General features: G+C 31.6%; 1 long non-coding RNA gene across 1 annotated transcript; it reads right to left on the bottom strand.

Moving 5' to 3' along the window:
- Window positions 1-4,525: 4,525 nt before the first annotated feature.
- LOC135959094 (uncharacterized) lies at window positions 4,526-23,572 on the bottom strand. The gene is made up of 5 exons (XR_010576498.1): window positions 23,422-23,572; window positions 14,873-15,027; window positions 10,287-10,443; window positions 8,448-8,602; window positions 4,526-4,651 (listed from the first exon to the last, which is right to left on the bottom strand). It is a non-coding gene; the product is annotated as an uncharacterized LOC135959094 (long non-coding RNA).
- Window positions 23,573-25,468: the final 1,896 nt, after the last annotated feature.

Raw genomic sequence — 25,468 nt, 5'->3', positions numbered from 1 at the left:
AATAGAAAAAGCCTCTTGTACAGACACACTTTTCAATAGAAAAAGTATCTGGTACCGAGACACATTTTTAATAGAAAAAGTATCTGGTACCGAGACACTTTTCTATATAAAAAGTCTCTGGTATCGAGAAACTTTTTCAATTGAAAAAAGCCTCTTGTACCGATAAACTTTTTCTATAGAAAGAGCCTCTTTACCGAGAAACTTTTTAAATAGAAAAAGTCTCTGGTGCCGAGACACTTTTTAAATAGATAAAGCCTCTTGTACCGAGATACTTTTTCTATAGAAAAAGTATCTGGTACCGAAATACTTTTGCAATAGAAAAAGCCTCTTGTAAAGAGAAACTTTTTCAATAGAAAAAGTCGATGGTACCGATACACTTTTTCAATAGAATAAGCCTCTTGACAGGGATACTTTTTCTATAGAAAAAGTGTCTGGTACCGAGACACCTTTTCTATAGAAAAAGCCTCTTGTACAGAGACATTTTTTCTATAGAAAGAGTATCTAGTACCTAGACACTTTTTCTATATAAAAGTCTCTTGGTACAGAGACACTTTTTCAATAGAAAAAGTCTCTTGTACCGAAACACTTTTCTATAGAAAAAGCCTCTTGTACAGAGACACTTTTGTTATAGAAAAGTTTCTTGTATAGAGGCACTTTTTCTATAAAAAAGTCTCCTGGTACAGAGACACTTTTTCAATAGAAAAAGTCTCTGGAAACGAGACACTTTTTCTATAAAAATGTCTATTGGTACAGAGACACTTTTTCAATAGAAAAAGTCTCTGGTAACTAGACACTTCTTTTTTATAAAAATAGTCTCTAAAAATAGATACTTTTTCTTGTACAGAGACACTTTTTCAATAGAAAAATTCTCTGGCTTCTTGTACAGAGACACTTTTCTTTTAATTAATAATTATAAAACATTTGAAAACTTACTTTTTAGTAGGTGGTGTCGGTTAGTTACTTCCCAATACTGTATGTCTTTGAATATTTTTTTGGAAATTGTTCCAAATGGCAGCTTTTGTTTATTGCCAAGTTATTTAAAAGTCTGATCCAATACTCCAGAAACTTTTTGATTTTTGAAGTGGGCAGCTGAGTAGAATATAGGAAAACACATTTGATAATAATATGACATTATAGTGGATATTAAAGAAAAAGTTTATTTTACACAGACCCTTTTTTCTATAGAAATAGTATCTTGTTTTTTGAATAAAGACACTTTTTATAGAAAAGTCTCATGTACAGAGACACTTTTGTTTAAAATAACAAAATTTTTACTTTTTCGTCCATATACTATTATTTTATATATTTAAATATTTGAGGCAGTCAACACTACTTAAATTTAAAATAAAATTAGCCAAATAATGTGAATCTGTACAAGCAACGCTTTTCTAGTTAAACTGATTCTTGTATAGTGACGCTTGTTTTTTCGTTAACAAAAAAAATAAAGTACCGTTTTTATCTACAGTGTTGTTAAACGTTTCAAAATTCAACTAACATCTTTTGCAAAAGTTAGTATTTAAGTCAGGCATGGAAAATTCGGATTTTGAAATTTCAGAAATTAATTTTATAAATTAGTAGTTCAAAATTATGATTTAGACTTAAATTTATAATAGAATTTCTATAGAGTGTATCTGTAAAATAAACATTTTCTATTGATCAAGTCTCTTGTGCAAGTACAATTCAAAAGTCTTTTATACATTCATAGATACTTTTTTTATACAGAGACAGTTTTTTCCTTAGAAAAAGTCTCTTGTACAGAGACATTTTTCTATAGCAAACGTTTCTTTTCCAGAGACATTTTTCTAAAGAAAAATTTCTAAAGAAAAGTCTCTTGTACCGAGATACTTTTTTTATATAGAAAAAGTCTCTTGTATCGAGACACTTTTTCTATAGAAAAAGTCTCTTGTATCGAGACACTTTTTCTATAGAAAAAGTCTCTTGTACCGAGACACTTTTTCTATAGAAAAAGTCTCTTGTACCGAGATACTTTTTTTCTATAGAAAAAGTCTCTTGTACCGAGACACTTTTTCTATAGAAAAAGTCTCTTGTACCGAGACACTTTTTCTATAGAAAAAGTCTCTTGTACCGAGACACTTTTTCTATAGAAAAGTCTCTTGTACCGAGACACTTTTTCTATAGAAAAAGTCTCTTGTACCGAGACACTTTTTCTATAGAAAAAGTCTCTTGTACCGAGACACTTTTTCTATAGAAAAAGTCTCTTGTACCGAGACACTTTTTCTATAGAAAAAGTCTCTTGTACCGAGACACTTTTTCTATAGAAAAAGTCTCTTGTACCGAGACACTTTTTCTATAGAAAAAGTCTCTTGTACCGAGACACTTTTTCTATAGAAAAAGTCTCTTGTACCGAGACACTTTTTCTATAGAAAAAGTCTCTTGTACCGAGACACTTTTTCTATAGAAAAAGTCTCTTGTACCGAGACACTTTTTCTATAGAAAAAGTCTCTTGTACCGAGACACTTTTTCTATAGAAAAAGTCTCTTGTACCGAGACACTTTTTCTATAGAAAAAGTCTCTTGTACCGAGACACTTTTTCTATAGAAAAAGACTTTTTCTATAGAAAAAGTGTCTCGGTACAAGACACTTTTTCTATACCAAAAGTCTCTTGTACCGAGACACTTTTTCTATAGAAAAAGTCTCTTGTACCGAGACACTTTTTCTATAGAAAAAGTCTCTTGTACCGAAACACTTTTTCTACAGAAAATGTCTCTTGTACCGAGACATTTTTTCTATAGAAAAAGTCTCTTGTACCGAGACACTTTTTCTATAGAAAAAGCTTCTTGTACACTTGATATAGGAAAAGTCTCTTGCTCGGAGACATTTTTCTATAAAAAAGTCTCTTATACAGGACACTTTTTCTACAAAAAAGTCTTCTTTTACAGAGACACTTTTCTATAGAAAAAGTTTCTTGTACGGAGACACATTTGTTATAGAAAACTTCTCTTGTTCGGATACATTTTTCTATAAAATAAGTCTCATGTGCAGAGAAACTTTTTCTATAAAAAGTCTCTTATACAGAGTCTCTTGTACCGACTTTTACTATAGAAAAAGTCTCTTGTACCGACTTTTACTATAGAAAAAGTCTCTTGTACCGAGACACTTTTACTATAGAAAAAGTCTCTTGTACCAAGACACTTTTTCTATAGAAAAAGTCTCTTGTACCAAGACACTTTTTCTATAGAAAAAGTCTCTTGTACCAAGACACTTTTTCTATAGAAAAAGTCTCTTGTACCAAGACACTTTTTCTATAGAAAAAGTCTCTTGTATCGAGACACTTTTTCTATAGAAAAAGTCTCTTGTATCGAGACACTTTTTCTATAGAAAAAGTCTCTTGTACCGAGACACTTTTTCTATAGAAAAAGTCTCTTGTACCGAGACACTTTTTCTATAGAAAAAGTCTCTTGTACCGAGACACTTTTTCTATAGAAAGAGTCTCTTGTACCGAGACACAAGTGTCTCTTGTATAGACTTTTTCTATAGAAAAAGTCTCTTGTACCGAGACACTTTTTCTATAGAAAAAGTCTCTTGTACCGAGACACTTTTTCTATAGAAAAAGTCTCTTGTACCGAGACACTTTTTCTATAGAAAAAGTCTCTTGTACCGAGACACTTTTTCTATAGAAAAAGTCTCTTGTACCGAGACACTTTTTCTATAGAAAAAGTCTCTTGTACCGAGACACTTTTTCTATAGAAAAAGTCTCTTGTACCGAGACACTTTTTCTATAGAAAAAGTCTCTTGTACCGAGACACTTTTTCTATAGAAAAAGTCTCTTGTACCGAGACACTTTTTCTATAGAAAAAGTCTCTTGTACCGAGACACTTTTTCTATAGAAAAAGTCTCTTGTACCGAGACACTTTTTCTATAGAAAAAGTCTCTTGTACCGAGACACTTTTTCTATAGAAAAAGTCTCTTGTACCGAGACACTTTTTCTATAGAAAAAGTCTCTTGTACCGAGACACTTTTTCTATAGAAAGAGTCTCTTGTACCGAGACACTTTTTCTATAGAAAGAGTCTCTTGTACCGAGACACTTTTTCTATAGAAAAAGTCTCTTGTACCGAAACACTTTTTCTACAGAAAATGTCTCTTGTACCGAGACATTTTTTCTATAGAAAAAGTCTCTTGTACCGAGACACTTTTTCTATAGAAAAAGCTTCTTGTACTCTTGATATAGGAAAAGTCTCTTGCTCGGAGACATTTTTCTATAAAAAAGTCTCTTATACAGGACACTTTTTCTACAAAAAAGTCTTCTTTTACAGAGACACTTTTCTATAGAAAAAGTTTCTTGTACAGAGACACATTTGTTATAGAAAACTTCTCTTGTTCGGATACATTTTTCTATAAAATAAGTCTCATGTGCAGAGAAACTTTTTCTATAAAAAAGTCTCTTATACAGAGACTCTTGCAATTCAAAAAGAGTCTCCTATACAGATACACTTTTTCTTTAAAAAGTCGTTTGTGCAGATTAATTTGGTTAAAATAATGACATTTTTTAAAACTTACTTTTTATGGGGTGGTGGCGGTGTGTAACTTTCCAACTATTCCAAATTGTAGTTTTTCTCTATTGCAATTTAATCCGAAAAATATTCTGCTCGATTATTAAATAAAAATGTTTGTCTTTTCGTAAGTGAACAACTGTGGAGATAATAGAAAACGTTTCAGATCAAAAATATGACAAGTTATTGGATATTCATATTAAAAGTACATAAAGAAAAAAGCCACTTGGTACCGATGCAGTTTTTCAATAGAAAAAGCCTCTTGTACAGAAACACTTTTCAATAGAAAAAGTATCTGGTACCGAGACACATTTTTAATAGAAAAAGTATCTGGTACCGAGACACTTTTCTATATAAAAAGTCTCTGGTATCGAGAAACTTTTTCAATTGAAAAAAGCCTCTTGTACCGATAAACTTTTTCTATAGAAAGAGCCTCTTTACCGAGAAACTTTTTAAATAGAAAAAGTCTCTGGTGCCGAGACACTTTTTAAATAGATAAAGCCTCTTGTACCGAGATACTTTTTCTATAGAAAAAGTATCTGGTACCGAAATACTTTTGCAATAGAAAAAGCCTCTTGTAAAGAGAAACTTTTTCAATAGAAAAAGTCGATGGTACCGATACACTTTTTCAATAGAATAAGCCTCTTGACAGGGATACTTTTTCTATAGAAAAAGTGTCTGGTACCGAGACACCTTTTCTATAGAAAAAGCCTCTTGTACAGAGACATTTTTTCTATAGAAAGAGTATCTAGTACCTAGACACTTTTTCTATATAAAAGTCTCTTGGTACAGAGACACTTTTTCAATAGAAAAAGTCTCTTGTACCGAAACACTTTTCTATAGAAAAAGCCTCTTGTACAGAGACACTTTTGTTATAGAAAAGTTTCTTGTATAGAGGCACTTTTTCTATAAAAAAGTCTCCTGGTACAGAGACACTTTTTCAATAGAAAAAGTCTCTGGAAACGAGACACTTTTTCTATAAGAATGTCTATTGGTACAGAGACACTTTTTCAATAGAAAAAGTCTCTGGTAACTAGACACTTCTTTTTTATAAAAATAGTCTCTAAAAATAGATACTTTTTCTTGTACAGAGACACTTTTTCAATAGAAAAATTCTCTGGCTTCTTGTACAGAGACACTTTTCTTTTAATTAATAATTATAAAACATTTGAAAACTTACTTTTTAGTAGGTGGTGTCGGTTAGTTACTTCCCAATACTGTATGTCTTTGAATATTTTTTTGGAAATTGTTCCAAATGGCAGCTTTTGTTTATTGCCAAGTTATTTAAAAGTCTGATCCAATACTCCAGAAACTTTTTGATTTTTGAAGTGGGCAGCTGAGTAGAATATAGGAAAACACATTTGATAATAATATGACATTATAGTGGATATTAAAGAAAAAGTTTATTTTACACAGACCCTTTTTTCTATAGAAATAGTATCTTGTTTTTTGAATAAAGACACTTTTTATAGAAAAGTCTCATGTACAGAGACACTTTTGTTTAAAATAACAAAATTTTTACTTTTTCGTCCATATACTATTATTTTATATATTTAAATATTTGAGGCAGTCAACACTACTTAAATTTAAAATAAAATTAGCCAAATAATGTGAATCTGTACAAGCAACGCTTTTCTAGTTAAACTGATTCTTGTATAGTGACGCTTGTTTTTTCGTTAACAAAAAAAATAAAGTACCGTTCAAAGTAAATTAATAAAGTAGCGACAGTACTACAACAAATACAACATTTACAAAAACCACAAGCAATTTTGTTTTTGGTTTAAGGTCTGAGCTGTCAAAGTTGCCTGTTGTTGTTTTTGCTTTTGGGCTTGTTGTATTCTTCGCCACAACAACCACAAGTGAATTGACAGTTCAGACCAAAGTAAAAAAAATAGTCAGCTGTTCTACTGAGTCTACTTTATTAATTTACTTTGGTACCGTTTTTATCTACAGTGTTGTTAAACGTTTCAAAATTCAACTAACATCTTTTGCAAAAGTTAGTATTTAAGTCAGGCATGGAAAATTCGGATTTTGAAATTTCAGAAATTAATTTTATAAATTAGTAGTTCAAAATTATGATTTAGACTTAAATTTATAATAGAATTTCTATAGAGTGTATCTGTAAAATAAACATTTTCTATTGATCAAGTCTCTTGTGCAAGTACAATTCAAAAGTCTTTTATACATTCATAGATACTTTTTTTATACAGAGACAGTTTTTTCCTTAGAAAAAGTCTCTTGTACAGAGACATTTTTCTATAGCAAACGTTTCTTTTCCAGAGACATTTTTCTAAAGAAAAATTTCTAAAGAAAAGTCTCTTGTACCGAGATACTTTTTTTATATAGAAAAAGTCTCTTGTACCGAGACACTTTTTCTATAGAAAAGTCTCTTGTACCGAGATACTTTTTTTATATAGAAAAAGTCTCTTGTACCGAGACACTTTTTCTATAGAAAAGTCTCTTGTACCGAGATACTTTTTTTATATAGAAAAAGTCTCTTGTACCGAGATACTTTTTTTATATAGAAAAAGTCTCTTGTACCGAGACACTTTTTCTATAGAAAAAGTCTCTTGTACCGAGATACTTTTTTTATATAGAAAAAGTCTCTTGTACCGAGATACTTTTTTTATATAGAAAAAGTCTCTTGTACCGAGACACTATTTCTATAGAAAAAGTCTCTTGTACCGAGACACTATTTCTATAGAAAAAGTCTCTTGTACCGAGACACTTTTTCTATAGAAAAAGTCTCTTGTACCGAGACACTTTTTCTATAGAAAAAGTCTCTTGTACCGAGACACTTTTTCTATAGAAAAAGTCTCTTGCACCGAGACACTTTTTCTATAGAAAAAGTCTCTTGCACCGAGACACTTTTTCTATAGAAAAAGTCTCTTGCACCGAGACACTTTTTCTATAGAAAAAGTCTCTTGCACCGAGACACTTTTTCTATAGAAAAAGTCTCTTGTACCGAGACACTTTTTCTATAGAAAAAGTCTCTTGTACCGAGACACTTTTTCTATAGAAAAAGTCTCTTGTACCGAGACACTTTTTCTATAGAAAAAGTCTCTTGTACCGAGACACTTTTTCTATAGAAAAAGTCTCTTGTACCGAGACACTTTTTCTATAGAAAAAGTCTCTTGTACCGAGACACTTTTTCTATAGAAAAAGTCTCTTGTACCGAGACACTTTTTCTATAGAAAAAGTCTCTTGTACCGAGACACTTTTTCTATAGAAAAAGTCTCTTGTACCGAGACACTTTTTCTATAGAAAAAGTCTCTTGTACCGAGACACTTTTTCTATAGAAAAAGTCTCTTGTACCGAGACACTTTTTCTATAGAAAAAGTCTCTTGTACCGAGACACTTTTTCTATAGAAAAAGTCTCTTGTACCGAGACACTTTTTCTATAGAAAGAGTCTCTTGTACCGAAACACTTTTTCTACAGAAAAAGTCTCTTGTACCGAAACACTTTTTCTACAGAAAAAGTCTCTTGTACCGAGACATTTTTTCTACAGAAAAAGTCTCTTGTACCGAGACATTTTTTCTATAGAAAAAGTCTCTTGTACCGAGACACTTTTTCTATAGAAAAAGCTTCTTGTACTCTTGATATAGGAAAAGTCTCTTGCTGGGAGACATTTTTCTATAAAAAAGTCTCTTATACAGGACACTTTTTCTACAAAAAAGTCTTCTTTTACAGAGACACTTTTCTATAGAAAAAGTTTCTTGTACAGAGACACATTTGTTATAGAAAACTTCTCTTGTTCGGATACATTTTTCTATAAAATAAGTCTCATGTGCAGAGAAACTTTTTCTATAAAAAAGTCTCTTATACAGAGACTCTTGTTATACAAAAAGAGTCTCCTGTACAGATACACTTTTTCTTTAAAAAGTCGTTTGTGCAGATTAATTTGGTTAAAATAATGAAATTTTTTAAAACTTACTTTTTATGGGGTGGTGGCGGTGTGTAACTTTCCAACTATTCCAAATTGTAGTTTTTCTCTATTCCAAATTGTAGTTTTTCTCTATTGCAATTTAATCCGAAAAATATTCTGCTCGATTATGAAATAAAAATGTTTGTCTCTTCGTAAGTGAACAACTGTGGAGATTAAAGAAAACGTTTCAGATCAAAAATATGACAAGAAAATGGATATTAATATTAAAAATACATTAAAGAAAAAGTCTTTTATACCGAGACACTTTTTCTATATAATAGTCACTTGCTACCGAGATACTTTTAAAATAGAAAAAGCCTCTTGTAGAGACACGTTTTCTATAGCAAAAGTATCTGACACCGAGACACTTTTTCAATAGAAAAATCCTCTTGTACCGAGACACTTTATCAATAGAAAAAGCCTCTTGTACCGAGACACTTTTTCAATAGAAAAACCGTCTTGCACAAAGCCACTTTTTCTATGGAAAAAGTAACTGGTACCAGACACTTTTTCAATAGAAAAAGACTCTTGTACCAATAAACTTTTTCTATAGAAAAAGTATCTGGTACCGAGACACTTTTTCAATAGAATAAGTATCTGGTACCGAGAAGCTTTTTCTATAGAAAGTGCCTCTTTACCGAAACAATTTTTCAATGGAAAAAGTATCTGGTACCAAGACACTTTTCTATAGAAAAAGTCTCTTGTACCGAGTCACTTTTTCTATAGAAAAAGTCTCTTGTACCTAAACACTTTTTCTATAAAAAAGTCTCTTGTACCGAAACACTTTTCTATAGAAAAAGTGTCTTGTTCGGAGATATTTTTCTATAAAAACAAGTCTCTTGTATAGAGCCACTTTTTCTATAGAAAAGTCTCTGGTAAAGAGACACTTTTTTTTATAAAAAAAGTCTCTTGTACAGAGACACTTTTTCTATAAAAATGTCTCTTGTACCAATAAACTTTTTCTATAGAAAAAGTATCTTGTTTTCAATAGAAAAATCCTCTTGTACCGAGACACTTTTTCTATAGAAAAAGTCTCTTGTACCGAGACACTTTTTCTATAGAAAAAGTCTCTTGTACCGAGACACTTTTTCTATAGAAAAAGTCTCTTGTACCGAGACACTTTTTCTATAGAAAAAGTCTCTTGTACCGAGACACTTTTTCTATAGAAAAAGTCTCTTGTACCGAGACACTTTTTCTATAGAAAAAGTCTCTTGTACCGAGACACTTTTTCTATAGAAAAAGTCTCTTGTACCGAGACACTTTTTCTATAGAAAAAGTCTCTTGTACCGAGACACTTTTTCTATAGAAAAAGTCTCTTGTACCGAGACACTTTTTCTATAGAAAAAGTCTCTTGTACCGAGACACTTTTTCTATAGAAAAAGTCTCTTGTATCGAGACACTTTCTTGTACCGAGACACTTTTTCTATAGAAAAAGTCTCTTGTACCGAGACACTTTTTCTTTAGAAAAAGTGTCTTGTACCGAGATACTTTTTCTTTAGAAAAAGTCTCTTGTACCGAGAAGCTTTTTCTATAGAAAAAGTCTCTTGTACTGAGACACTTTTTTAATAGAAAAAGTCTCTTGTACCGAAACACTTTCCTATAGAAAAAGCCTCTTTTACAGAGACACTTTTGCTAAAGAAAAAGTGTCTTGTTCGGAGATATTTTTCTATCAAAAAGTCTCTTGGTACAGAGACACTTTTTCAACAGAAAAAATCCCTGATAACAAGACACTTTTTTTAAAAAAATGTCTCTTGTACAGGGACACTTTTTCAATAGAAAAATTCTCTGGCTTCTTGTACAGAGACACTTTTCTTTAAATTAATAATTATAAAACTTTTGAAAACTTACTTTTTAGTAGGTGGTGTCGGTTAGTTACTTCCCAATACTGTATGTCTTTGAATATTTTTTTGGAAATTGTTCCAAATGGCAGCTTTTGTTTATTGCCAAGTTATTTAAAAGTCTGATCCAATACTCCAGAAACTTTTTTATTTTTTGAAGTGGGCAGCTGAATAGAATATAGGAAAACACATTTGATAAAAATATGACAATATAATGGATATTAAAGAAAAAGTTTATTTTACGCAGACCCTTTTTTCTATACACACTTTCTATAGAAAAGTCCCATGACAGAGACACTTTTGTTTAAAATAACAAAATTTTTGAATTTTTTTACTTGCACCGAGACACTTTTTCTATAGAAAAAGTCTCTTGCACCGAGACAAGAGACTTTTTCTATAGAAAAAGTCTCTTGTACCGAGACAAGAGACTTTTTCTATAGAAAAAGTCTCTTGTACCGAGACAAGAGACTTTTTCTATAGAAAAAGTCTCTTGTACCGAGACAAGAGACTTTTTCTATAGAAAAAGTCTCTTGTACCGAGACAAGAGACTTTTTCTATAGAAAAAGTCTCTTGTACCGAGACAAGAGACTTTTTCTATAGAAGAGACTTTTTCTATAGAAAAAGTGTCTCGGTACAAGAGACTTTTTCTATAGAAAAAGTGTCTCGGTACAAGAGACTTTTTCTATAGAAAAAGTGTCTCGGTACAAGAGACTTTTTCTATAGAAAAAGTGTCTCGGTACAAGAGACTTTTTCTATAGAAAAAGTGTCTCGGTACAAGAGACTTTTTCTATAGAAAAAGTGTCTCGGTACAAGAGACTTTTTCTATAGAAAAAGTGTCTCGGTACAAGAGACTTTTTCTATAGAAAAAGTGTCTCGGTACAAGAGACTTTTTCTATAGAAAAAGTGTCTCGGTACAAGAGACTTTTTCTATAGAAAAAGTGTCTCGGTACAAGAGACTTTTTCTATAGAAAAAGTCTCTTGTCTCGGTACAAGAGACTTTTTCTATAGAAAAAGTCTCTTGTCTCGGTACAAGAGACTTTTTCTATAGAAAAAGTGTCTCGGTGCAAGTAAAAAAATTCAAAAATTTTGTTATTTTAAACAAAAGTGTCTCTGTCATGGGACTTTTCTATAGAAAGTGTGTATAGAAAAAAGGGTCTGCGTAAAATAAACTTTTTCTTTAATATCCATTATATTGTCATATTTTTATCAAATGTGTTTTCCTATATTCTATTCAGCTGCCCACTTCAAAAAATAAAAAAGTTTCTGGAGTATTGGATCAGACTTTTAAATAACTTGGCAATAAACAAAAGCTGCCATTTGGAACAATTTCCAAAAAAATATTCAAAGACATACAGTATTGGGAAGTAACTAACCGACACCACCTACTAAAAAGTAAGTTTTCAAAAGTTTTATAATTATTAATTTAAAGAAAAGTGTCTCTGTACAAGAAGCCAGAGAATTTTTCTATTGAAAAAGTGTCCCTGTACAAGAGACATTTTTTTAAAAAAAGTGTCTTGTTATCAGGGATTTTTTCTGTTGAAAAAGTGTCTCTGTACCAAGAGACTTTTTGATAGAAAAATATCTCCGAACAAGACACTTTTTCTTTAGCAAAAGTGTCTCTGTAAAAGAGGCTTTTTCTATAGGAAAGTGTTTCGGTACAAGAGACTTTTTCTATTAAAAAAGTGTCTCAGTACAAGAGACTTTTTCTATAGAAAAAGCTTCTCGGTACAAGAGACTTTTTCTAAAGAAAAAGTATCTCGGTACAAGACACTTTTTCTAAAGAAAAAGTGTCTCGGTACAAGAGACTTTTTCTATAGAAAAAGTGTCTCGGTACAAGAGACTTTTTCTATAGAAAAAGTGTCTCGGTACAAGAAAGTGTCTCGATACAAGAGACTTTTTCTATAGAAAAAGTGTCTCGGTACAAGAGACTTTTTCTATAGAAAAAGTGTCTCGGTACAAGAGACTTTTTCTATAGAAAAAGTGTCTCGGTACAAGAGACTTTTTCTATAGAAAAAGTGTCTCGGTACAAGAGACTTTTTCTATAGAAAAAGTGTCTCGGTACAAGAGACTTTTTCTATAGAAAAAGTGTCTCGGTACAAGAGACTTTTTCTATAGAAAAAGTGTCTCGGTACAAGAGACTTTTTCTATAGAAAAAGTGTCTCGGTACAAGAGGATTTTTCTATTGAAAACAAGATACTTTTTCTATAGAAAAAGTGTCTCGGTACAAGAGGATTTTTCTATTGAAAACAAGATACTTTTTCTATAGAAAAAGTTTATTGGTACAAGAGACATTTTTATAGAAAAAGTGTCTCTGTACAAGAGACTTTTTTATAAAAAAAAGTGTCTCTTTACCAGAGACTTTTCTATAGAAAAAGTGGCTCTATACAAGAGACTTGTTTTTATAGAAAAATATCTCCGAACAAGACACTTTTTCTATAGAAAAGTGTTTCGGTACAAGAGACTTTTTTATAGAAAAAGTGTTTAGGTACAAGAGACTTTTTCTATAGAAAAAGTGACTCGGTACAAGAGACTTTTTCTATAGAAAAGTGTCTTGGTACCAGATACTTTTTCCATTGAAAAATTGTTTCGGTAAAGAGGCACTTTCTATAGAAAAAGCTTCTCGGTACCAGATACTTATTCTATTGAAAAAGTGTCTCGGTACCAGATACTTTTTCTATAGAAAAAGTTTATTGGTACAAGAGTCTTTTTCTATTGAAAAAGTGTCTGGTACCAGTTACTTTTTCCATAGAAAAAGTGGCTTTGTGCAAGACGGTTTTTCTATTGAAAAAGTGTCTCGGTACAAGAGGCTTTTTCTATTGATAAAGTGTCTCGGTACAAGAGGATTTTTCTATTGAAAAAGTGTCTCGGTGTCAGATACTTTTGCTATAGAAAACGTGTCTCTACAAGAGGCTTTTTCTATTTTAAAAGTATCTCGGTAGCAAGTGACTATTATATAGAAAAAGTGTCTCGGTATAAAAGACTTTTTCTTTAATGTATTTTTAATATTAATATCCATTTTCTTGTCATATTTTTGATCTGAAACGTTTTCTTTAATCTCCGAGACACTTTTTCTATAGAAAAAGTCTCTTGTACCGAGACACTTTTTCTATAGAAAAAGTCTCTTGTACCGAGACACTTTTTCTATAGAAAAAGTCTCTTGTACCGAGACACTTTTTCTATAGAAAAAGTCTCTTGTACCGAGACACTTTTTCTATAGAAAAAGTCTCTTGTACCGAGACACTTTTTCTCTTGTACCGAGACACTTTTTCTCTTGTACCGAGACAAGAGACTTTTTCTATAGAAAAAGTCTCTTGTACCGAGACAAGAGACTTTTTCTATAGAAAAAGTCTCTTGTACCGAGACACTTTTTCTATAGAAAAAGTCTCTTGTACCGAGACACTTTTTCTATAGAAAAAGTCTCTTGTACCGAGACACTTTTTCTATAGAAAAAGTCTCTTGTACCGAGACACTTTTTCTATAGAAAAAGTCTCTTGTACCGAGACACTTTTTCTATAGAAAAAGTCTCTTGTACCGAGACACTTTTTCTATAGAAAAAGTCTCTTGTACCGAGACACTTTTTCTATAGAAAAAGTCTCTTGTACCGAGACACTTTTTCTATAGAAAAAGTCTCTTGTACCGAGACACTTTTTCTATAGAAAAAGTCTCTTGTACCGAGACACTTTTTCTATAGAAAAAGTCTCTTGTACCGAGACACTTTTTCTATAGAAAAAGTCTCTTGTACCGAGACACTTTTTCTATAGAAAAAGTCTCTTGTACCGAGACACTTTTTCTATAGAAAAAGTCTCTTGTACCGAGACACTTTTTCTATAGAAAAAGTCTCTTGTACCGAGACACTTTTTCTATAGAAAAAGTCTCTTGTACCGAGACACTTTTTCTATAGAAAGAGTCTCTTGTACCGAAACACTTTTTCTACAGAAAAAGTCTCTTGTACCGAAACACTTTTTCTACAGAAAAAGTCTCTTGTACCGAAACACTTTTTCTACAGAAAAAGTCTCTTGTACCGAGACATTTTTTCTATAGAAAAAGTCTCTTGTACCGAGACACTTTTTCTATAGAAAAAGCTTCTTGTACTCTTGATATAGGAAAAGTCTCTTGCTGGGAGACATTTTTCTATAAAAAAGTCTCTTATACAGGACACTTTTTCTACAAAAAAGTCTTCTTGTACCGAAACACTTTTTCTACAGAAAAAGTCTCTTGTACCGAGACACTTTTTCTATAGAAAAAGCTTCTTGTACTCTTGATATAGGAAAAGTCTCTTGCTGGGAGACATTTTTCTATAAAAAAGTCTCTTATACAGGACACTTTTTCTACAAAAAAGTCTTCTTTTACAGAGACACTTTTCTATAGAAAAAGTTTCTTGTACAGAGACACATTTGTTATAGAAAACTTCTCTTGTTCGGATACATTTTTCTATAAAATAAGTCTCATGTGCAGAGAAACTTTTTCTATAAAAAAGTCTCTTATACAGAGACTCTTGTTATACAAAAAGAGTCTCCTGTACAGATACACTTTTTCTTTAAAAAGTCGTTTGTGCAGATTAATTTGGTTAAAATAATGAAATTTTTTAAAACTTACTTTTTATGGGGTGGTGGCGGTGTGTAACTTTCCAACTATTCCAAATTGTAGTTTTTCTCTATTCCAAATTGTAGTTTTTCTCTATTGCAATTTAATCCGAAAAATATTCTGCTCGATTATGAAATAAAAATGTTTGTCTCTTCGTAAGTGAACAACTGTGGAGATTAAAGAAAACGTTTCAGATCAAAAATATGACAAGAAAATGGATATTAATATTAAAAATACATTAAAGAAAAAGTCTTTTATACCGAGACACTTTTTCTATATAATAGTCACTTGCTACCGAGATACTTTTAAAATAGAAAAAGCCTCTTGTAGAGACACGTTTTCTATAGCAAAAGTATCTGACACCGAGACACTTTTTCAATAGAAAAATCCTCTTGTACCGAGACACTTTATCAATAGAAAAAGCCTCTTGTACCGAGACACTTTTTCAATAGAAAAACCGTCTTGCACAAAGCCACTTTTTCTATGGAAAAAGTAACTGGTACCAGACACTTTTTCAATAGAAAAAGACTCTTGTACCAATAAACTTTTTCTATAGAAAAAGTATCTGGTACCGAGACACTTTTTCAATAGAATAAGTATCTGGTACCGAGAAGCTTTTTCTATAGAAAGTGCCTCTTTACCGAAACAATTTTTCAATTGAAAAAGTATCTGGTACCAAGACACTTTTCTATAGAAAAAGTCTCTTGTACCGAGTCACTTTTTCTATAGAAAAAGTCTCTTGTACCTAAACACTTTTTCTATAAAAAAGTCTCTTGTACCGAAACACTTTTCTATAGAAAAAGTGTCTTGTTCGGAGATATTTTTCTATAAAAACAAGTCTCTTGTATAGAGCCACTTTTTCTATAGAAAAGTCTCTGGTAAAGAGACACTTTTTTTTATAAAAAAAGTCTCTTGTACAGAGACACTTTTTCTATAAAAATGTCTCTTGTACCAATAAACTTTTTCTATAGAAAAAGTATCTTGTTTTCAATAGAAAAATCCTCTTGTACCGAGACACTTTTTCTATAGAAAAAGTCTCTTGTACCGAGACACTTTTTCTATAGAAAAAGTCTCTTGTACCGAGACACTTTTTCTATAGAAAAAGTCTCTTGTACCGAGACACTTTTTCTATAGAAAAAGTCTCTTGTACCGAGACACTTTTTCTATAGAAAAAGTCTCTTGTACCGAGACACTTTTTCTATAGAAAAAGTCTCTTGTACCGAGACACTTTTTCTATAGAAAAAGTCTCTTGTACCGAGACACTTTTTCTATAGAAAAAGTCTCTTGTACCGAGACACTTTTTCTATAGAAAAAGTCTCTTGTACCGAGACACTTTTTCTATAGAAAAAGTCTCTTGTACCGAGACACTTTTTCTATAGAAAAAGTCTCTTGTACCGAGACACTTTTTCTATAGAAAAAGTCTCTTGTACCGAGACACTTTTTCTATAGAAAAAGTCTCTTGTACCGAGACACTTTTTCTATAGAAAAAGTCTCTTGTACCGAGACACTTTTTCTATAGAAAAAGTCTCTTGTACCGAGACACTTTTTCTATAGAAAAAGTCTCTTGTACCGAGACACTTTTTCTATAGAAAAAGTCTCTTGTACCGAGACACTTTTTCTATAGAAAAAGTCTCTTGTACCGAGACACTTTTTCTATAGAAAAAGTCTCTTGTACCGAGACACTTTTTCTATAGAAAAAGTCTCTTGTACCGAGACACTTTTTCTATAGAAAAAGTCTCTTGTACCGAGACACTTTTTCTATAGAAAAAGTCTCTTGTACCGAGACACTTTTTCTATAGAAAAAGTCTCTTGTACCGAGACACTTTTTCTATAGAAAAAGTCTCTTGTACCGAGACACTTTTTCTATAGAAAAAGTCTCTTGTACCGAGACACTTTTTCTATAGAAAAAGTCTCTTGTACCGAGACACTTTTTCTATAGAAAAAGTCTCTTGTACCGAGACACTTTTTCTATAGAAAAAGTCTCTTGTACCGAGACACTTTTTCTATAGAAAAAGTCTCTTGTACCGAGACACTTTTTCTATAGAAAAAGTCTCTTGTACCGAGACACTTTTTCTATAGAAAAAGTCTCTTGTACCGAGACACTTTTTCTATAGAAAAAGTCTCTTGTACCGAGACACTTTTTCTATAGAAAAAGTCTCTTGTACCGAGACACTTTTTCTATAGAAAAAGTCTCTTGTACCGAGACACTTTTTCTATAGAAAAAGTCTCTTGTACCGAGACACTTTTTCTATAGAAAAAGTCTATTGTATCGAGACACTTTCTTGTACCGAGACACTTTTTCTATAGAAAAAGTCTCTTGTATCGAGACACTTTCTTGTACCGAGACACTTTTTCTATAGAAAAAGTCTCTTGTATCGAGACACTTTTTCTATAGAAAAAGTCTCTTGTACCGAGACACTTTTTCTATAGAAAAAGTCTCTTGTACCGAGACACTTTTTCTATAGAAAAAGTCTCTTGTACCGAGACACTTTTTCTATAGAAAAAGTCTCTTGTACCGAGACACTTTTTCTATAGAAAAAGTCTCTTGTACCGAGACACTTTTTCTATAGAAAAAGTCTCTTGTACCGAGACACTTTTTCTATAGAAAAAGTCTCTTGTACCGAGACACTTTTTCTATAGAAAAAGTCTCTTGTACCGAGACACTTTTTCTATAGAAAAAGTCTCTTGTACCGAGACACTTTTTCTATAGAAAAAGTCTCTTGTACCGAGACACTTTTTCTATAGAAAAAGTCTCTTGTACCGAGACACTTTTTCTATAGAAAAAGTCTCTTGTACCGAGACACTTTTTCTATAGAAAAAGTCTCTTGTACCGAGACACTTTTTCTATAGAAAAAGTCTCTTGTACCGAGACACTTTTTCTATAGAAAAAGTCTCTTGTACCGAGACACTTTTTCTATAGAAAAAGTCTCTTGTACCGAGACACTTTTTCTATAGAAAAAGTCTCTTGTACCGAGACACTTTTTCTATAGAAAAAGTCTCTTGTACCGAGACACTTTTTCTATAGAAAAAGTCTCTTGTACCGAGACACTTTTTCTATAGAAAAAGTCTCTTGTACCGAGACACTTTTTCTATAGAAAAAGTCTCTTGTACCGAGATACTTTTTCTTTAGAAAAAGTCTCTTGTACCGAGAAGCTTTTTCTATAGAAAAAGTCTCTTGTACTGAGACACTTTTTCTATAGAAAAAGTCTCTTGTACTGAGACACTTTTTCTATAGAAAAAGTCTCTTGTACCGAGACACTTTTTCTATAGAAAAAGTCTCTTGTACCGAGACACTTTTTCTATAGAAAAAGTCTCTTGTACCGAGACACTTTTTCTATAGAAAAAGTCTATTCTGCTATTCTGCTCGATTATGAAATAAAAATGTTTGTCTCTTCGTAAGTGAACAACTGTGGAGATTAAAGAAAACGTTTCAGATCAAAAATATGACAAGAAAATGGATATTAATATTAAAAATACATTAAAGAAAAAGTCTTTTATACCGAGACACTTTTTCTATATAATAGTCACTTGCTACCGAGATACTTTTAAAATAGAAAAAGCCTCTTGTAGAGACACGTTTTCTATAGCAAAAGTATCTGACACCGAGACACTTTTTCAATAGAAAAATCCTCTTGTACCGAGACACTTTATCAATAGAAAAAGCCTCTTGTACCGAGACACTTTTTCAATAGAAAAACCGTCTTGCACAAAGCCACTTTTTCTATGGAAAAAGTAACTGGTACCAGACACTTTTTCAATAGAAAAAGACTCTTGTACCAATAAACTTTTTCTATAGAAAAAGTATCTGGTACCGAGACACTTTTTCAATAGAATAAGTATCTGGTACCGAGAAGCTTTTTCTATAGAAAGTGCCTCTTTACCGAAACAATTTTTCAATTGAAAAAGTATCTGGTACCAAGACACTTTTCTATAGAAAAAGTCTCTTGTACCGAGTCACTTTTTCTATAGAAAAAGTCTCTTGTACCTAAACACTTTTTCTATAAAAAAGTCTCTTGTACCGAAACACTTTTCTATAGAAAAAGTGTCTTGTTCGGAGATATTTTTCTATAAAAACAAGTCTCTTGTATAGAGCCACTTTTTCTATAGAAAAGTCTCTGGTAAAGAGACACTTTTTTTTATAAAAAAAGTCTCTTGTACAGAGACACTTTTTCTATAAAAATGTCTCTTGTACCAATAAACTTTTTCTATAGAAAAAGTATCTTGTTTTCAATAGAAAAATCCTCTTGTACCGAGACACTTTTTCTATAGAAAAAGTCTCTTGTACCGAGACACTTTTTCTATAGAAAAAGTCTCTTGTACCGAGACACTTTTTCTATAGAAAAAGTCTCTTGTACCGAGACACTTTTTCTATAGAAAAAGTCTCTTGTACCGAGACACTTTTTCTATAGAAAAAGTCTCTTGTACCGAGACACTTTTTCTATAGAAAAAGTCTCTTGTACCGAGACACTTTTTCTATAGAAAAAGTCTCTTGTACCGAGACACTTTTTCTATAGAAAAAGTCTCTTGTACCGAGACACTTTTTCTATAGAAAAAGTCTCTTGTACCGAGACACTTTTTCTATAGAAAAAGTCTCTTGTACCGAGACACTTTTTCTATAGAAAAAGTCTCTTGTACCGAGACACTTTTTCTATAGAAAAAGTCTCTTGTACCGAGACACTTTTTCTATAGAAAAAGTCTCTTGTACCGAGACACTTTTTCTATAGAAAAAGTCTCTTGTACCGAGACACTTTTTCTATAGAAAAAGTCTCTTGTACCGAGACACTTTTTCTATAGAAAAAGTCTCTTGTACCGAGACACTTTTTCTATAGAAAAAGTCTCTTGTACCGAGACACTTTTTCTATAGAAAAAGTCTCTTGTACCGAGACACTTTTTCTATAGAAAAAGTCTCTTGTACCGAGACACTTTTTCTATAGAAAAAGTCTCTTGTACCGAGACACTTTTTCTATAGAAAAAGTCTCTTGTACCGAGACACTTTTTCTATAGAAAAAGTCTCTTGTACCGAGACACTTTTTCTATAGAAAAAGTCTCTTGTACCGAGACACTTTTTCTATAGAAAAAGTCTCTTGTACCGAGACACTTTTTCTATAGAAAAAGTCTCTTGTACCGAGACACTTTTTCTATAGAAAAAGTCTCTTGTACCGAGACACTTTTTCTATAGAAAAAGTCTCTTGTACCGAGACACTTTTTCTATAGAAAAAGTCTCTTGTACCGAGACACTTTTTCTATAGAAAAAGTCTCTTGTACCGAGACACTTTTTCTATAGAAAAAGTCTCTTGTACCGAGACACTTTTTCTATAGAAAAAGTCTCTTGTACCGAGACACTTTTTCTATAGAAAAAGTCTCTTGTACCGAGACACTTTTTCTATAGAAAAAGTCTCTTGTACCGAGACACTTTTTCTATAGAAAAAGTCTCTTGTACCGAGACACTTTTTCTATAGAAAAAGTCTCTTGTACCGAGACACTTTTTCTATAGAAAAAGTCTCTTGTACCGAGACACTTTTTCTATAGAAAAAGTCTCTTGTACCGAGACACTTTTTCTATAGAAAAAGTCTCTTGTACCGAGACACTTTTTCTATAGAAAAAGTCTCTTGTACCGAGACACTTTTTCTATAGAAAAAGTCTCTTGTACCGAGACACTTTTTCTATAGAAAAAGTCTCTTGTACCGAGACACTTTTTCTATAGAAAAAGTCTCTTGTACCGAGACACTTTTTCTATAGAAAAAGTCTCTTGTACCGAGACACTTTTTCTATAGAAAAAGTCTCTTGTACCGAGACACTTTTTCTATAGAAAAAGTCTATTGTATCGAGACACTTTCTTGTACCGAGACACTTTTTCTATAGAAAAAGTCTCTTGTATCGAGACACTTTCTTGTACCGAGACACTTTTTCTATAGAAAAAGTCTCTTGTACCGAGACACTTTTTCTATAGAAAAAGTCTCTTGTACCGAGACACTTTTTCTATAGAAAAAGTCTCTTGTACCGAGACACTTTTTCTATAGAAAAAGTCTCTTGTACCGAGACACTTTTTCTATAGAAAAAGTCTCTTGTACCGAGACACTTTTTCTATAGAAAAAGTCTCTTGTACCGAGACACTTTTTCTATAGAAAAAGTCTCTTGTACCGAGACACTTTTTCTATAGAAAAAGTCTCTTGTACCGAGACACTTTTTCTATAGAAAAAGTCTCTTGTACCGAGACACTTTTTCTATAGAAAAAGTCTCTTGTACCGAGACACTTTTTCTATAGAAAAAGTCTCTTGTACCGAGACACTTTTTCTATAGAAAAAGTCTCTTGTACCGAGACACTTTTTCTATAGAAAAAGTCTCTTGTACCGAGACACTTTTTCTATAGAAAAAGTCTCTTGTACCGAGACACTTTTTCTATAGAAAAAGTCTCTTGTACCGAGACACTTTTTCTATAGAAAAAGTCTCTTGTACCGAGACACTTTTTCTATAGAAAAAGTCTCTTGTACCGAGACACTTTTTCTATAGAAAAAGTCTCTTGTACCGAGACACTTTTTCTATAGAAAAAGTCTCTTGTACCGAGACACTTTTTCTATAGAAAAAGTCTCTTGTACCGAGACACTTTTTCTATAGAAAAAGTCTCTTGTACCGAGACACTTTTTCTATAGAAAAAGTCTCTTGTACCGAGACACTTTTTCTATAGAAAAAGTCTCTTGTACCGAGACACTTTTTCTATAGAAAAAGTCTCTTGTACCGAGACACTTTTTCTATAGAAAAAGTCTCTTGTACCGAGACACTTTTTCTATAGAAAAAGTCTCTTGTACCGAGACACTTTTTCTATAGAAAAAGTCTCTTGTACCGAGACACTTTTTCTATAGAAAAAGTCTCTTGTACCGAGACACTTTTTCTATAGAAAAAGTCTCTTGTACCGAGACACTTTTTCTATAGAAAAAGTCTCTTGTACCGAGACACTTTTTCTATAGAAAAAGTCTCTTGTACCGAGACACTTTTTCTATAGAAAAAGTCTCTTGTATCGAGACACTTTCTTGTACCGAGACACTTTTTCTATAGAAAAAGTCTCTTGTATCGAGACACTTTCTTGTACCGAGACACTTTTTCTATAGAAAAAGTCTCTTGTACCGAGACACTTTTTCTATAGAAAAAGTCTCTTGTACCGAGACACTTTTTCTATAGAAAAAGTCTCTTGTACCGAGACACTTTTTCTATAGAAAAAGTCTCTTGTACCGAGACACTTTTTCTATAGAAAAAGTCTCTTGTACCGAGACACTTTTTCTATAGAAAAAGTCTCTTGTACCGAGACACTTTTTCTATAGAAAAAGTCTCTTGTACCGAGACACTTTTTCTATAGAAAAAGTCTCTTGTACCGAGACACTTTTTCTATAGAAAAAGTCTCTTGTACCGAGACACTTTTTCTATAGAAAAAGTCTCTTGTACCGAGACACTTTTTCTATAGAAAAAGTCTCTTGTACCGAGACACTTTTTCTATAGAAAAAGTCTCTTGTACCGAGACACTTTTTCTATAGAAAAAGTCTCTTGTACCGAGACACTTTTTCTATAGAAAAAGTCTCTTGTACCGAGACACTTTTTCTATAGAAAAAGTCTCTTGTACCGAGACACTTTTTCTATAGAAAAAGTCTCTTGTACCGAGACACTTTTTCTATAGAAAAAGTCTCTTGTACCGAGACACTTTTTCTATAGAAAAAGTCTCTTGTACCGAGACACTTTTTCTATAGAAAAAGTCTCTTGTACCGAGACACTTTTTCTATAGAAAAAGTCTCTTGTACCGAGACACTTTTTCTATAGAAAAAGTCTCTTGTACCGAGACACTTTTTCTATAGAAAAAGTCTCTTGTACCGAGACACTTTTTCTATAGAAAAAGTCTCTTGTACCGAGACACTTTTTCTATAGAAAAAGTCTCTTGTACCGAGACACTTTTTCTATAGAAAAAGTCTCTTGTACCGAGACACTTTTTCTATAGAAAAAGTCTCTTGTACCGAGACACTTTTTCTATAGAAAAAGTCTCTTGTACCGAGATACTTTTTCTTTAGAAAAAGTCTCTTGTACCGAGACACTTTTTCTATAGAAAAAGTCTCTTGTACCGAGACACTTTTTCTATAGAAAAAGTCTCTTGTACCGAGATACTTTTTCTTTAGAAAAAGTCTCTTGTACCGAGACACTTTTTCTATAGAAAAAGTCTCTTGTACCGAGATACTTTTTCTTTAGAAAAAGTCTCTTGTACCGAGAAGCTTTTTCTATAGAAAAAGTCTCTTGTACTGAGACACTTTTTTAATAGAAAAAGTCTCTTGTACCGAAACACTTTCCTATAGAAAAAGCCACTTTTGCTAAAGAAAAAGTGTCTTGTTCGGAGATATTTTTCTATCAAAAAGTCTCTTGGTACAGAGACACTTTTTCAACAGAAAAAGTCCCTGGTAACAAGACACTTTTTTTAAAAAAATGTCTCTTGTACAGGGACACTTTTTCAATAGAAAAATTCTCTGGCTTCTTGTACAGAGACACTTTTCTTTAAATTAATAATTATAAAACTTTTGAAAACTTACTTTTTAGTAGGTGGTGTCGGTTAGTTACTTCCCAATACTGTATGTCTTTGAATATTTTTTTGGAAATTGTTCCAAATGGCAGCTTTTGTTTATTGCCAAGTTATTTAAAAGTCTGATCCAATACTCCAGAAACTTTTTTATTTTTTGAAGTGGGCAGCTGAATAGAATATAGGAAAACACATTTGATAAAAATATGACAATATAATGGATATTAAAGAAAAAGTTTATTTTACGCAGACCCTTTTTTCTATACACACTTTCTATAGAAAAGTCCCATGACAGAGACACTTTTGTTTAAAATAACAAAATTTTTGAATTTTTTTACTTTTTTCGTCCATATAGTATTATTTTATATATTTAAATATTTGAGGCAGTCAACATTTATTAATTTTAAAATGAAAGTAGCCAAATAATATGAATAATCTGTACAAGTAACTCTTTTCTTCTGTAGTGACGCTTGTTTTTTTCGTTAACAAAAAAAATAAAGTACCGTTTTTATCTACAGTGTTGTTAAACGTTTCAAAATTCAACTAACATCTTTTGCGAAAGTTAGTATTTTAATCAGACATGGAAAATCCAAATTTTAATATTTTAAGAATAAATATATAAAAACATGAAAAATAAAAAAGAATTACATTTATAATAGAAATTGGACTTGAATTTATAATAGAATTTCTACAAATAAATTTGTCTCTGTAAAACAGACTTTTTGTATTGATAAAGTCTCTTTAAAGCTTTTTCTATAGAAAATTAGATAGTAAAAATTGTCTGTAAAATATTTTTTTATACAAAAATAGAAAAAGTTCCTCTGTACAAGTGAAGTATTCTGTAGTAAAAATGTCTTTGTGCGAGGCGATTTTGTTATAGAAATGGGAAAACGTACTAGAGACGTTTTCTATAGAAAAATTATTTCTGTGCATGGGACATTTGCGATAAAAAATGTCTCTACCAGAAACGTTTTCTATAGAAAGAATCGCTTCACAAATTGACACATGCATTTTCTAAAGAAACTTTTTTTGCACAAAAAATTTTATGAAGGAAAACTTACTTTTTAGTAGGTTGAGGTAGTCAGTAAGTTTTATCCATAGAAAACTTTACGCTGTTTTTAATAAAATATGTTATTTATTCCTAGTGGCAGCTTAATTTATTCTCGGCAATTTTATCTAGAAATTTATGTTTGATTATTAAATTAAAGAATATTAATTATGTTAGTAAACTTACCTCCAACAAACGTCTTTTTGTGTGTATTGCATGTTTTGCTTTTCGAAATCACAATTTTTTTCAATTCTCTTAATAAAATTATTAGTTTTTTTATTTATAGTGTTGTTAAACGTCAGAAATTTAACAATAAATATACATACATACTACGTACATATATTTTTTTAAGCTTGCACAAATCCCTATTTGAATTAGGCATGGAAAATTTAGATATTAATACCAATAATAACTTTTTAGGTTTGAAATAAATGGAAAATTAAATAATACAAGTTCCTGTGGTATCTGATAGTACTTTATGTATTTTATTCAATATTGAATCTAGTAACATAAAATACAGCATCGGGTTTTTTCTTATTGGTTTTCTATAATATTGAAGAACGCAAAAAGTTTTCTTGGTTCAATGGTACCTATAGCAAATCCAAAAAGTAAATTTTAGCTTAAGTTTTTATGTACATATATGAAAATCGAAAAATATTAAAAAGTTCCCTTGTATATTATCGTATTCATTTAAATGTTTTCGCGTTTACTAAGGACCCTGTATCTCAAATTTCATATTTTTAGGATCAATATTTTTAAAAACCCCAAAAGTACCACTGGAAGGACGAAAAAGTACCAAAAGATTCCCTTAAATATTTTCGAGTTTACTAAGGACCCTGTATCTCAAATTTCATATTTTTAGGATCAATATTAGAAAAATGCAAAAAGTAACATTTTAGCGTATACTAAGGAACCTGTATCCCAAATTTCATATTTTTAGGATCAATATTATAAAAAATGCAAAAAGTACCATTGGAAGGACGAAAAAGTACCAAAAATCCCCTTAAAAATT

This window comes from Calliphora vicina, chromosome 4, assembly GCF_958450345.1.
Source record: "Calliphora vicina chromosome 4, idCalVici1.1, whole genome shotgun sequence".
NCBI lineage: Eukaryota > Metazoa > Arthropoda > Insecta > Diptera > Calliphoridae > Calliphora > Calliphora vicina.
The sequence above is the reverse complement of the archived record's forward strand: the minus strand, read 5'-3'. Positions and strand labels throughout refer to the sequence as shown.